This window comes from Camelus ferus, chromosome 13, assembly GCF_009834535.1.
Source record: "Camelus ferus isolate YT-003-E chromosome 13, BCGSAC_Cfer_1.0, whole genome shotgun sequence".
Classification (NCBI taxonomy): Eukaryota; Metazoa; Chordata; class Mammalia; order Artiodactyla; family Camelidae; genus Camelus; species Camelus ferus.
The window spans coordinates 23,736,657-23,749,728 of record NC_045708.1 but is presented as its reverse complement, the minus strand read 5'-3'; the positions used below and the strand labels follow the sequence as shown (position 1 = coordinate 23,749,728).

At 50.4% G+C, this 13,072-nt stretch overlaps 1 protein-coding gene and 1 pseudogene across 1 annotated transcript in view; one reads left to right on the top strand and one right to left on the bottom strand.

Annotated features, from left to right (window-relative positions):
* The window catches only part of CSMD2 (CUB and Sushi multiple domains 2), a 473,825-nt gene that overhangs the window by 170,604 nt on the left and 290,149 nt on the right, over window positions 1-13,072 (top strand). The window contains 1 exon segment of the mRNA XM_032495868.1: window positions 2,624-2,736. The gene's annotated coding sequence lies outside the window, so the exon portion shown is untranslated.
* On the bottom strand, window positions 8,146-11,166 carry LOC116668196 (annotated as a pseudogene).

Here is a 13,072-nt window from a genome sequence, read left to right as displayed (position 1 = left end):
ATTATTCTGGGAATTTCTCCCTATTTCTACTGCCCTTATGTAAATAGCCTCCAAGCTTTGTCACTGAGATAGAATTGAATTTGGCCTGGGGGAAAGAAAACCCACAGTACTGTTTGTGGCTCCTTAGAAAACTTAAATGACTCAGTCTGTAATAAACTATTTTAAATGGGATCTGGTGAAATACAGTAATTGGTTTCTGTAATAGCTCTTACCCTAGCAATATGGGTGGATATTCCTGGAGTTTGGTATGTGTCAGCATTTTCATTATAGTAAAAACTCAAATTTGCAGGATGTGAAGCTCCTTGGATCATTCCTTGGTCTGATACACATTTATGGAGACCCACCAGGCTGAATCTCTTCCGTTTGCACCTCCAGATCATCCCCCTACCCTTCTCCACCCTGTTCCTGGGTTAGGAGTACTTACTGTGAGACTGCGTCAGTACACTCCCTTGCCCTCTGGCTTCCAATCGGACTAGATCAATAGAAGCATCAGCAGTAGGTTGGAAGAGGGGAGGGAGGAGAATGAGTAGCTGGTTTTCATTCTTTGCTCACCCTGGCTGTAATCCCAAATGACTACAGATCTGGGTCCTTCATGGTGGCCCTTTCTTTGTAGTCCTTTCCTTCAAGGACAACCATTTCCTCTCCAAGCCTCTGAATAGTCACCAGCCCCTGTGTTAGCAGCCTCGGGATACTGCCCCATCTCTGGTGGTAAAGAGTCCACTCATTCAACTGGAATTGTTCTCAAATATCTGTGCCGCCTGTTTTCTGCTGGAATCCTGACACACCCGCTTCGTATCAAGCAGTGTTGTTAGATGCTTGGTACAAAGATGAAGAATAAAAATGATGAAGGATAGAATAGCAGCTGCCACTTACCAAGAGCTTGCCACAGGCCAGAGACCAAGCCAACGTCTTTTTGGTGTATTATCTCATTCAGTCCTCGCAACCCTTTGAGGGAGAGGTTGTCATTATCCTCATTTTACAGATAAACTCACAGAGAGCTTAGGTAATTTTCATGAGATAACACAGCCGATCCCTCTAGAGCCCGAGTGCCCCCACCACCAGGCTGCACTACCACCCTCTCTGAGGCCTTTATCCTAGGGAGACGCACACCTGGATAAATACATTACAATCTGAATAACACACTGTGGTATCACAGAGGGGAAAGGAAAATAATATTTATTGAACTAATACATATCAAATACTAGGTTCTTTGCTCGTGAGGCCTCACATTTACTCCCACAAACTCTCCAGGTTGGGGTTATCATTCTCTTCTTCAGAAAGATCAAGTAAGTGGTCCCAGGTCACACTGGTCATATGTGGTAGAGCCTGGATCTGAACCCACATCTGTGGGGCTTCAGGGCTGAGGAGAGTAGGAAAGACCCTCCTGGGGATGTGGTATTTGAGGGTGTCCCGAAGGCATCTCCGGTGACATGGCTGGTGCAGGAGAGAGGGCTACGCATGGGTGTATTCCAGGCAGAAAAGCGCAGGCATAGAAAAGGAGAAAGCTTGGAATGCTTCGATGGAAGTAAGATGTCCAGGCAGGGTGCGAGCAGAGGAGTGAGGAGTGACGGTGTCAAAGGGAGACATCAGGAGGTTTTGTACCTGATTCAGACGCAGGGAGAAGGAGCAGGAAGACACTGGCTGTCATCGAGCTGGGGGCTGTGGGGTAGAAGAGAGGAGGTGGAGGGGCTCCTGGGGTGCAGGGGAAGGAGCAGAGCAAGCAGGGGCTTTGGGGCTTAGCCCAAGTATGGCAGAGGGGCCAGTGCTGAGCAGAGGCCTGTTCAGGCAAGGGACAGGGTGGAAAGTTTGGAAGGCCAGTCTTGTGTGGGCACTGGGGAGCCACAGAAGGTTCTTGAGCTCTGAGCAGCTCTAGGAGGAGCGATCTGATTGATCTGAAAGCTGGCTTGGGACAGCATCTGGTCAGGAGGCCGGGGCAGTGATTGGCGACAGTGGGGGATGTCCTGTGCCCCACCCACTGCACCGGGCTGGCTGGAACCCAGAGGAGGCTAATCTAAGGGAGGCAAGGAGAGCCCAGCAGGGACAGAGAGGCCTCCTGGGGAGGCAGCAGGTACAGGGTCAGGGACCAGAGGAGACCAAACGGGCTCTCACAGCTGTGAAGGGCTGCACTGCCCGTAGCAACTGCCCAAGCCCTTTCTCCTGATTCCTTGGAGGCCCTGGAGAGCTTGCCCTGGGGTAGCAGAGCCTCTGCCCAGAAGTGGGGGCTGAGCCTCTGCTGGAGAGCTGGGGACTGGTCTTTTGAGGGGACGCCTGGATCTCCGCTGGGGGCGGGTATGTGGACATCCCTGGGGGTGGGTGGGCCTCCGCTGGGAGGGCTGGACTTCTCTCCTTGGTGGGGGGGGGGTGCTAGACATCAGCTGGAGAGGGATGGGCCTCCACTCTGGGCCCAAAGGTCCGCCCCCTCCTCTCAGCATCTCAGAGAAAGCCAGTGGTGGGAAGAGCCCCGGGAGGAGGCTCAAGCCCGCTCAGGCCCCAGGCTACCAGACACAGCTGGTGCAGCACAGCCCATTCCTCCTGCCAAGCCTGGGCAGTGGGGGGCCCCCTGGGGGTGCCCCAGTCCCCACCAGCTGCAGCCCCTGACCCTGCTCGCTTCCTGCCCCCACAGGTTCACTGGAGCCAGCCTCCCGGCCCCTGTCATCAGCAGCAAGAACTGGCTGCGGCTGCACTTCACGTCAGATGGCAACCACCGGCAGCGTGGCTTCAGCGCCCAGTATCAAGGTAGGCAGGGCCCAGCTCCTGTGCCTCCTTGCGGGGGAGGGCAGAGATGACCCCCGGGGCCCAACCAGTCCCCACATTGGGTCCTGTGTGGCTTCAGAGAATACCTGCGTCTGCTGTCCTGCTCTTATTTGCCGACCCCGAGTTCTGCACATCTGCCACTGTGGTCTGTTGCCCCAGGGAGTGACACTTCTCGAACTGTGTAGAATGGGGTGTCCCCAGCTGAGCCTCTTCAGGCCAGGCTTATCGTAATAGTTTATACTGAGTGTCTTCCGAGAGCGCTGTGCTGGGCACTCGGTCAGCATTGTCTCATTTAATCGTCATCATTACCCTGTGAAGTAAGTACTGTCACCATCCCCATTTGACAGACAAGGAAGCTGAGGCCCAGAGAAATTGAGCCAGTTTCCCAAGGCCATCTGAACTCCTGCCTTTTGAACCCAGAATCCTCCTTCTTAACCACCCAAGTTTAGCCCACCCTGGTAGAAAGTGGGAGAGTGCCCACATTTCAACTCTGATTCATTTCATGTAGAACACGGATGTGCGACAGACACAGGCAGACCAGCTTTAGGGAGCTCTCCAGCTTAGATGCTCGAATCTGTGAAGAGCTGTCTGGTGGCAAGAGATCAGACCGAGAATGGCAGGTGGAAACTGCATATAAGCAGATTTCTGCTCCGATCATGAAAAATTGCCTAACCCCAAAAAGCTGCCCATAAAAAGGCATGGTTACCCATGGAGGAGGGAGCTCCTCAGGACTGCAGGAGACCCCTAAATCCAACGGATAGGTGGGGGTAGGCAACAAAACTCCTTTTCAACCTTGAGTTTGTTCAAAGGGTACAAAATTTATAAACACCAAGGGTCGGCTTCATAACTTGCTCATTAAGCCTTTAACTAACACCAATTACAAACTGAGGTTGGTTCTAATTGATTCGACGGTGAACTTGTATTGCCTGCCTATTAAGTAGACGGCCCTGTATGAGGCCCTGGGGAGTAAAAAGAGGAGGGGGCTGTGTTGTGAGTGACAGAGTGGGGTAAACCGGCGTGCGCAGGACTCAGGCCAGACAGAAGAGTGAACTCTGATCACTGCCTCACCGCCAAAGGTGTGCGTGGGGCGGGGTGGGGCACTGGCTCCCAGCGGAGGAGATCTTGGCAGCTGGTCCCTCCGAGCCCCACCTCGGAGGCTCCAAGGCTCAGGCTGGGGCAGCGCAGCACACAGCCCGCCCTGGAGGTGACACAGGCAGGGCGGGGGCCTCCACCGCGAGGCCCCCAGGGCCAGGCTTTCAGGAGGGAAACTGGGATAAAAGCAGCACTGGAAGCAGAAGCATTACTTTAAAAATCTGAATCTTTTATGAGTAGCCTCATTGCCTTGGCCTTAGGTAAGCAGGGCACCCTTGAAAAAATGTAAAAAATAAACAGGGAACCCACCCGGTCTGATGAATTTCACAAAGCCTCGCTCCAAAAACTTTCCTGGAGACATTTTTCTTCCTCTGACATTGGGCCTGAAGCACCTGTCTGGATCTTTCTGTCGTGTTTTCCAAAATGGAAAAGCAGAGATACGTGTTATCATTTCATCTGATTAAATAGGTACTGAATGTTTCTAGTATTTCAGGCTCTTAAAGGCCCGTTTGTCGTGGTCACAAGCTAAGGTTTGCTGCCAGACAGCAGGCAGTGAGAGCCAGAGCCAGTGGTCTCTGGAAGGTCGGGGCACACATGCATTGCACACCTCCTGTGTGCCAGCCCTGTACGAGGTGCTGTCCACAAGTTCCCCATCTGATCCTCCCCGCAGCGCAGTGGCAAATGTGTTTTTAATTCCCCCTATTTCAGTTATGGAAGCTGAGGCTCAGAGATGTTGTGTAACTTCCCCAACACACACAGATCACACAGCCTATAAGTGGTGAAGCTGGAATTCATCCACAGGCCATGTGAATTTTTCTACAGTGTCACAGGGCCTTCTCATATGGTGCTCTGGGTGCCTAAGTTTTCCTATTTGATTGGTATCTTTTAAACTTTATTTTGTTAATCTCACCCCACCGTGGAAAAATACACTTTCCATCACAACCCAGTACACACATCCATATCTGTAGAAGAAAGAGGAAAATGTCACACAGTGGTATTTACCCTTATGAAGTGTGATGCACCTGGAAAATTTCTTTTCCAGTTTTTAATGTTAGTTGCAACCTCTCGGTCAATTCCACAAGTCTGTAGCAGGGACCAGCCCACAATCTGAAAACCTATGTTAGTTATGAACTTTCTTATCCTCTCTCGGTCTCCCTCAACACAGCCCAGAGCAGGAATTGCACATTCGTGTGTGCCCAGTTTTAAGGAGGGCCCTGTGGGTTTCGAGAGCTGGACATTTATTACTTCATTCAGTCCTAACAGCAACCGTATGAAGCAGGTTGAACCATATGAGCCCAGTTTTACAGGTGAGGAATGGGAGCTGCAGAGAGGCAAAGCTGGCTCAAGGTCTCATGGGTAGAATGTTGGAGCCAGGCTTTGAACCCTAGTGGTGTTCATACAGATCTGGGATGCTAGTAGACTGAGCTGTGTGCTGGTTGTGTTAACACATGATTCTCCCCTGGGAACTTTCTTTTTCCATGTTTTCCAGACTGAGGGTACACACTGCAAGGGTCTACAGTAATCATTTGGAAACTCAATTGGTAACCTCCCCACCATTGACATTGTGGCCTGGATGACTCTCTGCCTGGGGAGGGGGGCTGTCCTGTGCATTGCAGGATGTTTAGCTGCATCCCTGGCCTCTACCTGCTGGATGCTTGATGCTAGATGCCAGTCACACCCCCCACAAATGCAGTCATGACAACCAAAAAGTCTACAAACTTTGCCAAAGGTCCCTTGAATACAAAACCACCCCCTATTGAAAATCTTTGCTCCAAAGGAATGAAGACTTTGGAACCACTAGAGACCCATCTAAGTCTTGCTGCTTGCAAATTCAGTCCAAAAGTGTAGCAGAGAGAGGTTCGAGCAGGAGACAGGAGCATACCGCATGTCTCTAACTGGAGAAGGTTTTAGGGTGGGATTGAAAGAACCCACAGTGCAGGAGGAGGGGGCCGGGGAATCAGTAACGAGATCTTACTCTTCCCTCTCCCTCACATCTGCTATGCCTCCCATCTGCCAACCCCACGGGAGACCAGGAACAAGGGAACAGAGGCCCTGCTCTGGCCTGCTCTGTGCCCTGGGAGGCTGACCCGGGCTCCCTTGTTCTCTAGCCATCCACGGAGGTCAGGCTCTGGGGGGACAGAGCAGGGCAGAGACGTTTGAAGAGGGGACCTGAGGGGTCATCAACACGGGATCAGTGTCACCCGTGCTCAGCTTTGTGACATTAGAGTCTCAAAGGATGTGTGGCACTTTCGAGCCAATAATTATCAACTCCTAATCGTATTGATGGGTGTTTTGTCCAGAGAAACAAACAAATAACCTACAACACAACCCATTTCATTCTTGTCTCAGTCCAATCAGAATTTAGGGCTGTTCATGGCCAGACACAATTTAAACTAATACCACGCAGTATCAAAGGATCTGAGTTCTAGTCTTGCTCTGCCCTGAGCTGGCTGTTGGAAGATGGGCAATTGCATTTCATTTGACAAGCATATTCCGTGGGACAATACCACGTGACAGCACAGAAAGATGAACACGGCTAGGCTGGCCTCTGCTCTCAAGGAGGACAGCTTAAAGGGAGGAAGAGGTGTGAATCTACAACCTCTCTGCCGCAGGAGGAGAGCTGTAGCTGAGGCCTGATGAATGGTTCCAGGACTAGAGATAAAGGGGGACCTAGTTTTGCTGGAGGCACTGAAGGAAAGCCAGAAAAAGGGTCAGTGACTTCAGTGTGGGTCTCAACAAGATGCCAGACAGACTATAAGAAGCAGCACTCCAGACAGAGTGAAGGCAAGAAGACATGCAAGTGCCAAGTCTAAGGAAACACAAATATCTGCGTAGCTTAGAGCACAGGTCGGCAGACTACAGCCTGCTCTGGTTCTGGGCAAGGAGCCCTCTCAGAGTGTTCATTGCTTTCCTGCTTTTGTTTGTTTGTTTTTTAATCCTACAAGGAATGACCGTGAGAGGAGCCTTTCTTAAATACCCCCAGTGGTCGATGATCACAGAGGGTGAGGGGCTTCTCTGGCAGGGAGGCCGGCACCCCTCACTACCGCCGCCCTCTCGTCTACAGAAGGAATCATATTAACCCCACAGGGCTATTGGAAAGTAGAGGAGATCCTGGCATGTGGCTGGCACTCAGGAAATGGAAACTTGAAGCCTCATACCCCATCAGTCACCTCGACTCCCTGTTACATGGGAAACCCCTGTGCAATGAGAGCGAGCTGGTCCCCCTTTGCTGCCACTCTGACCTGATGATCATCCTCTAGCGCCAGTCCCTCCCTTCAGCCAGCTCCTAGCCTGGCCCTGCTGTCCCCCTCACTGCCTCTCTTGTCAAGTCAATGCTGGTGACCAGGAGAGGGAAGACATTCCATCACGAAAGCCATTGACCCCTCTGCTTTCTAGAAGTCCTGTGCTGAGTCTCAGATGTCTGCCAAATAAACTTTTCCATTTGAGAACAATTTCTTTTTAGTGGGATGCTTAAGGCTTTTTATAGTAACAAGCTGAAGCTTCTGTTCTGCACGTGAACATACTGCATTCTTGTTTGTGACTGATCCACAGTCTTGGGCCAGGGCAGAAGTGCCTCAAGCATCCTGTGGTCCAGGCTCTGACTCTTTTGTCCTATTTTTGTTGGCCCACTGAGCCTCCAGACCCCTACCAGCTTCATTTCCAGGTTTGGGCCTCTGGGGGCCTCAGCACAAATCTCAGGAGCCCAGGGCCAGGTACCCACAAAGCTAAGCTTCTGAGTTCAGCCAAGAGTGAGTGTGAGCTGAAAAGTGAGCATGAGCACAGGGCGCGGCACCCCTCACCTCACCAGGCTTCTAGGATCACCCGTTCCTTTTGCCAGAAATGAATGCGAAGCACATACCCTCTAACCGTCGCTCATTCAGCCACTCAGTCAGCAAGCTGTTGCCAGGAACCTCCCATGCGCCCGGCTCTGTGTCAGTCACAGGATGCAGACATTGGAGCTCAGGGGGCGGATGGCTAGAACAAGCCATGGTGTGGCAGTGTGATGGGGGTTTCAGCAGAGGTCCCAAGGAAGCCTTGAGAGGGTGATGACTTCTCCCTGAGAAGCAGAGGTGGCCACAGAGTGGAGGTGACCTCAGAGTGAGACCTTGACCAGCAAGAGGTAGCCAAGCAGAGAAGAGGAGAAAGGATGTTCCAGGGAGAAAGGACAGCATTGCAAAGGCCACTGAAACCAATAACCGATGGCCAGAGTGATTCCCTTGGACATCCTTCTTCCTGTCGTTTTCTCCAGCTGACTTTTTTTTTTTAATTGAAGTATAATCAGTTACAATGTGTCAATTTCTGGCGTGCAGCATAATGTCCTAGTTACACATCTATATACATATATTCGTTTTCATATCCAGCTGACTTCTGGGAAGTCGTTTGTGAAGACGGCTGCACAGTCCATTAATAACAGCAAAGCACTATTCTAGGAATTAGAATGTGTCACCCCCAACACTGCCTCCCATCCGGCATGCCAAGGTCCTTCTCTACTTTAGGAATTCCAGTGGCACGAGTTTGGCTGTGGTTAACCCACAGCTGTACCAGCACCTTTCAGCAGAACCCTACTTACAACCTGAGTTGGGTTGATGATTTCTTTTCCCACCATATTTTTAAAAATCACCCAGTGTGGTGCATAACTAGCTTCTGAGGAATTTGCAAAAATTTCTCCACTGTCCATTATCCTTCAATACCTGTTTTCTGAGCAATGGTCCTTGCCAGAACTCTGAGTGTTCTTTTAATTATTTCTGCACCAATTTTTTGCTCTTCATTTAGCTGGAGCAGTGAACCCAAGCCTGGGGTGCGCCAAAGTAAAGCACACAGGTGATGCCTTTTTCAACAGCAGCTCTTGTAGTGTTCAGAGTGTCTGTGTCTATTTCTCTTCATTCTCTTCCACGTCACTTGTCCCAGCAAACTTCAGCACAGTTACTCCGTCTGAAGTTTTGCCAGATGTTTGTTTAGTTTTTCTTTTTTGTGGTCACTAATAATAACATTCTAACTGCTCGGTGATTTCTTTAATGCGTTTCTCAATTTGAATATTGTCACCTTTTTCTTGCAAGAATGTGGCATCACCATCAGTCACAATAACCTCTCCAACTTTTCCTAGGTCATAAAACAAAACACCTTCAAGATCGAGGGTTCAGCTCCCTTTTCCAAATCCTGAACCATCAGTAGCAGTGACTTCGCTGTGTTCTTTCCATGACACCAAAACCTGGAGCTTGGATTGCTATAACCCAAAAGCCAACTTTCATCCTATTTCCAAATGAGTGTACTGAGAGCATTTTCAGCAATTATAACCAAAGACTTTCACTGGGCATTGGCAATTTCAAGAGTGGGTACAAAGGACTGGATGCTGGAAACCAACAGTGTCCTAAAATTCCCACTTCTAAGCTTCTGTTGTGTAATTCAAGAAGGGAGAGGTGTAATCTCAGTCAGCTTTTGTGCCTTCAGGTTCCAAATCATCATTCAATATTTTCTTGCTCTGTATTGTAAGCCCTGTATTGAACCTTTGTGATTATATCAAAAACAATGTTGCTGGTTCTCTGTCTCTCTTTGTAGAAATCGTGGCAAATTGAGCAATCTCTTCAGGGTCGATCACAGGTTTAGGCTGCTTCCTTAGTTCTGCCATTACAGCATCAACATGCAACATGACACCTTTCCTGATTTCCACTGGATTAACACCTTTGCTGATCTTCTTGAATCCTCCCATGGCAATCAAGCATGCCAGTGGTGGTGCCACCCCAGCCTCTTCATTTGTGTGTTGGCAGCATCCTGATCAAGTCTGGTGTGATAATTTCATATTTATCATTTAAGTCAGTTGACCTGGCAACGGATACCTCATCTTTTGTTACTTTGAAGGATCCCCAGCTCTGTTCTGTAATCACTGCCCTTCCCACTGTTCTTTTCCATAGTAAGGGCTTCCACATCTGCTGGAAAGTTTATATCTTAAGGCATTAGGTCTTAGGTATCCGCACGGAATTTTACATCTTTGGCATAAATCTCAGTGAGATGAGGAGCCAGCAGGCTAGACACTGGCTTTATCTAGCAAAGGACTGTGAGTCATGAAAGCATTTCTGCAGGGCTGGTGGCCAGGCGGCCAGGCAGGCTCTCAGTGACAAGGGAGGGGCAGGGTGCAGGACGCACACCCCAGTTTGCAAAGCAGAGATCAGATTTCGGTTTTTAAAAGATCACCATCTGCAACATTTTTTAAGGTGAGCCGGAGAGGGTAAATTGGTAAAGCAAAACCAAGCAAAAAAGGATGAGTTTAGGGCAGGAGTGGCTTAGAACATTGAAAGAAGGAAATACATTGGAGAAATTTGCGAAGGTTGAATGAACTGGATTTCGTGTAGATGCAGGTGTCAGGAGAGAGGAAGGCTGGTCCAGCCAGCAAAACAGCCAAGTCGTGGGGAAAGGTGAGTGATCAAGCTGAGCGCAGGGGCTCACTGTTTAGGAAGGAAGTCTGAATCCTCTGGGATGAGAAGCTGTAGGCTCCATCCACTTCTTGATTCCCAGAGGCATGGAGACAGGTTAGGTTTCCCTCTCCTGTCTCTTCCACTAACAGATCCTTGTCTCCCACTAGCGTAGCCCGATAACTGATGCTGCTGACTAGAGAGGCATTTGTAGTGCCAGATTCTAGCTAAATGTGTACCATGTGTCCCGCTAACCTTTACAACAGTGGGGAAATGTCTTGTAATTAACCAGAATATAAAGGATGAATGGAGCAGCCTGGCAGTCTCCGATACTCATTATCATTCAGAGGAGATGAAAGCACCTATGAAGATTTCCATCAACCAGTTAAAGCCAGCACTCTTCTCTTGGGAGTCCTGACTTTGTTCACAAACAGTACAAATGCATGTTTAAGTGTGAGTTATATTTGTATGTGAGTGTTTGTAGCCACGCATACACAGGGGCACAAATGTATTCTTGTGGGTGTGCGTGCTGCTTGTAGACATGGATTGCATGTCTGCGTGGATATGCAGTGTGCATATGTGCATCAAGGGTGTGCGTTCAAGTGTAGCCAGGACCAAGGAGCCAGCCCCCACCCCTTCCATTTTATCTCCACTGCATCCCAACTTACAGAATCCTTTATAGAGACCAGTGCTTCGGTGTCATATTACAGGTGCTACACTAGTGGGCGCTCCACGAATGAATGTACAAACAAGAACAAGTACACCCAGGAATTCTCCAGGCCCTTGGTGTTTTGCCCTTCCTTCGTGATTAGGTCTGCCAGTGGTGCACCATGGAGACCAAGAGGGAAAAATACCTTTGTTCTCTGACCTTCGCGCCCAGGTCTGCCCTGGTCCGGCCAGCTTCTTCTTCCATGAGCTCATTTCAAGGCTGACTTCCCAGGGTCACTCATCACGCACTTGGTCAGACTGTTAAAGAGACAAATCAGCTGGGTATGATTCAGGACACGACTGCAGTCCCTGGGATTGCCCCCAACTGTGACCGCAGAGGTGGTGGAGGTGGTTTCTGGGTGCTAACACCCCTGGCGGTGTGGATCTTAACAAGTGCATACCCTCCCTGAGCTGGAATGCTTTCTTAAACCCATTCATCAGTTCTGGTGACAAAGTGGGCCAGCTGTAGGCGCCACCTCCCCAGAGCCTGGGCCCGGGCCAGCTGGGCCTCGACGTCTGTCTTTGAGAGATTGTGTTGTTGGTGTAAGGAGCCCTTGTTCACAGAGCTGCGGCCCCTGCGTTTCCCCAGCTAACAGATAGGGCCCACAGACAACGCTAGTGACACAGCCCCGCAGACCCAGCTCAGAGGGGCAAACGGTCCCAAGGTTTGTGTGTGGGTTAAGGACCCCCTGCAGCTTTTCAGGTCTCTTCTCATCCAGTTCTTCCCGTCACCTTTACAAACCCCATCCTGTCGTGAGTAGCAGGATGCAAAAGAGGAAGAGCACAGGGAGTTCCTGTTGGGAGGCGTGGTGACGCCACCCCATGACTCTGAAGCACTGATCTGTTGGGTTAGACAGTCCTTCTGGGAGAGGACCGCGGCGAGAGGGTGGACACAGACATTGGAACGATTCCCTCTGGGGCCTGGAGAGGGTGGGGAGCCAGAGCCTCTTCGCCAAAGCAGCCTTGAGGAGAGAGGATGGGGGCTCCCTCTTAGCCACCCCAGCAGGTCCACCTGCATCTCAAAGTCCCCCTTCAGCAGCTGCAAGGAAGCCCAAGCAGCGTTTGCCCCTGGGGACAGCACCCATGCGGCACTGGCTCCCTATATATCCCCTCTCCTCCAGTGGACACTGGAAGCCGCAGCAATGGGGTTGGGAAGACTCTCACTCGCCTCCTCCTCCTTTGCCGGATGCCCTGAGCCTTCTCTGCACACCTGCTCCCAGATGGGCGGTGCTGGGTCATAGAGACCCCCTCCCGCCACCCCTGCCCAGGACTGGGGCATCAGGGAGAAGAGCTTGCACGGTTCTTTCAGTGTGGGGACCTCTCCTATTCCCTTAGGGATGTTGAATCCGAGGAATCTTTTCCCCCGCCGCACTGTTATTAGCTAGGCTTGAATAATGCATGTTTCCCTACTAATACTCTCTGTTTGATAATGGGTCCCCGTTAGTGCTCATTGGAAATTTTCCTGCTGGATACACATGGAGAGTAATGCACGTTTATAGAAAGGATTTGAATGCACATTGGGAAGCGGTGACTTTGTGATAGTAACTGAATTTTATCAGGCGTTCAGCTGAGACAGCAGTTTGCTGGGGGACAAACCTGTGGGGAGTTTTTGATATAGACAGAGCAGGAATGTGCAGGGGGCCCAGGGGACTGCTGGATGGGCCCCTTTGCACCCCTGATCACTGTGGGCTTTAGTTTCAGGCTTGAGATGTTATCTCAAGGGCAGAGTGAATACCTGAATTTTCAGGGGCTGAGCGGGGATGGGGCAGATGCTGGAGAAGGTTGACCACACCCTTGGGGTTACTTTGGGGACGGGTCACAAGAGAAGATGCTGAGGTTCAGCCAAGAGCACAGTTGCCTCCTGGCTGTGTGACCTGCAGTAAATCACTTAAACCACTGCGAACCCTAGTTCTATTATCTCTCGAGTAGGTATAGCAACTACTGCTCAAAGTTGTTGAACATGTAAGGACCAAACAAAATGATTACTGAGGGCCCACTATGTGCCAGGCGCTACCCTAGGTGTTGAGGGCACAGTGATGAACAAAAACGGACAAGAATCCCTACCTTCAGAGGGCTTACATTGCAACACGGGGTGACAGAAATCCCTAAGA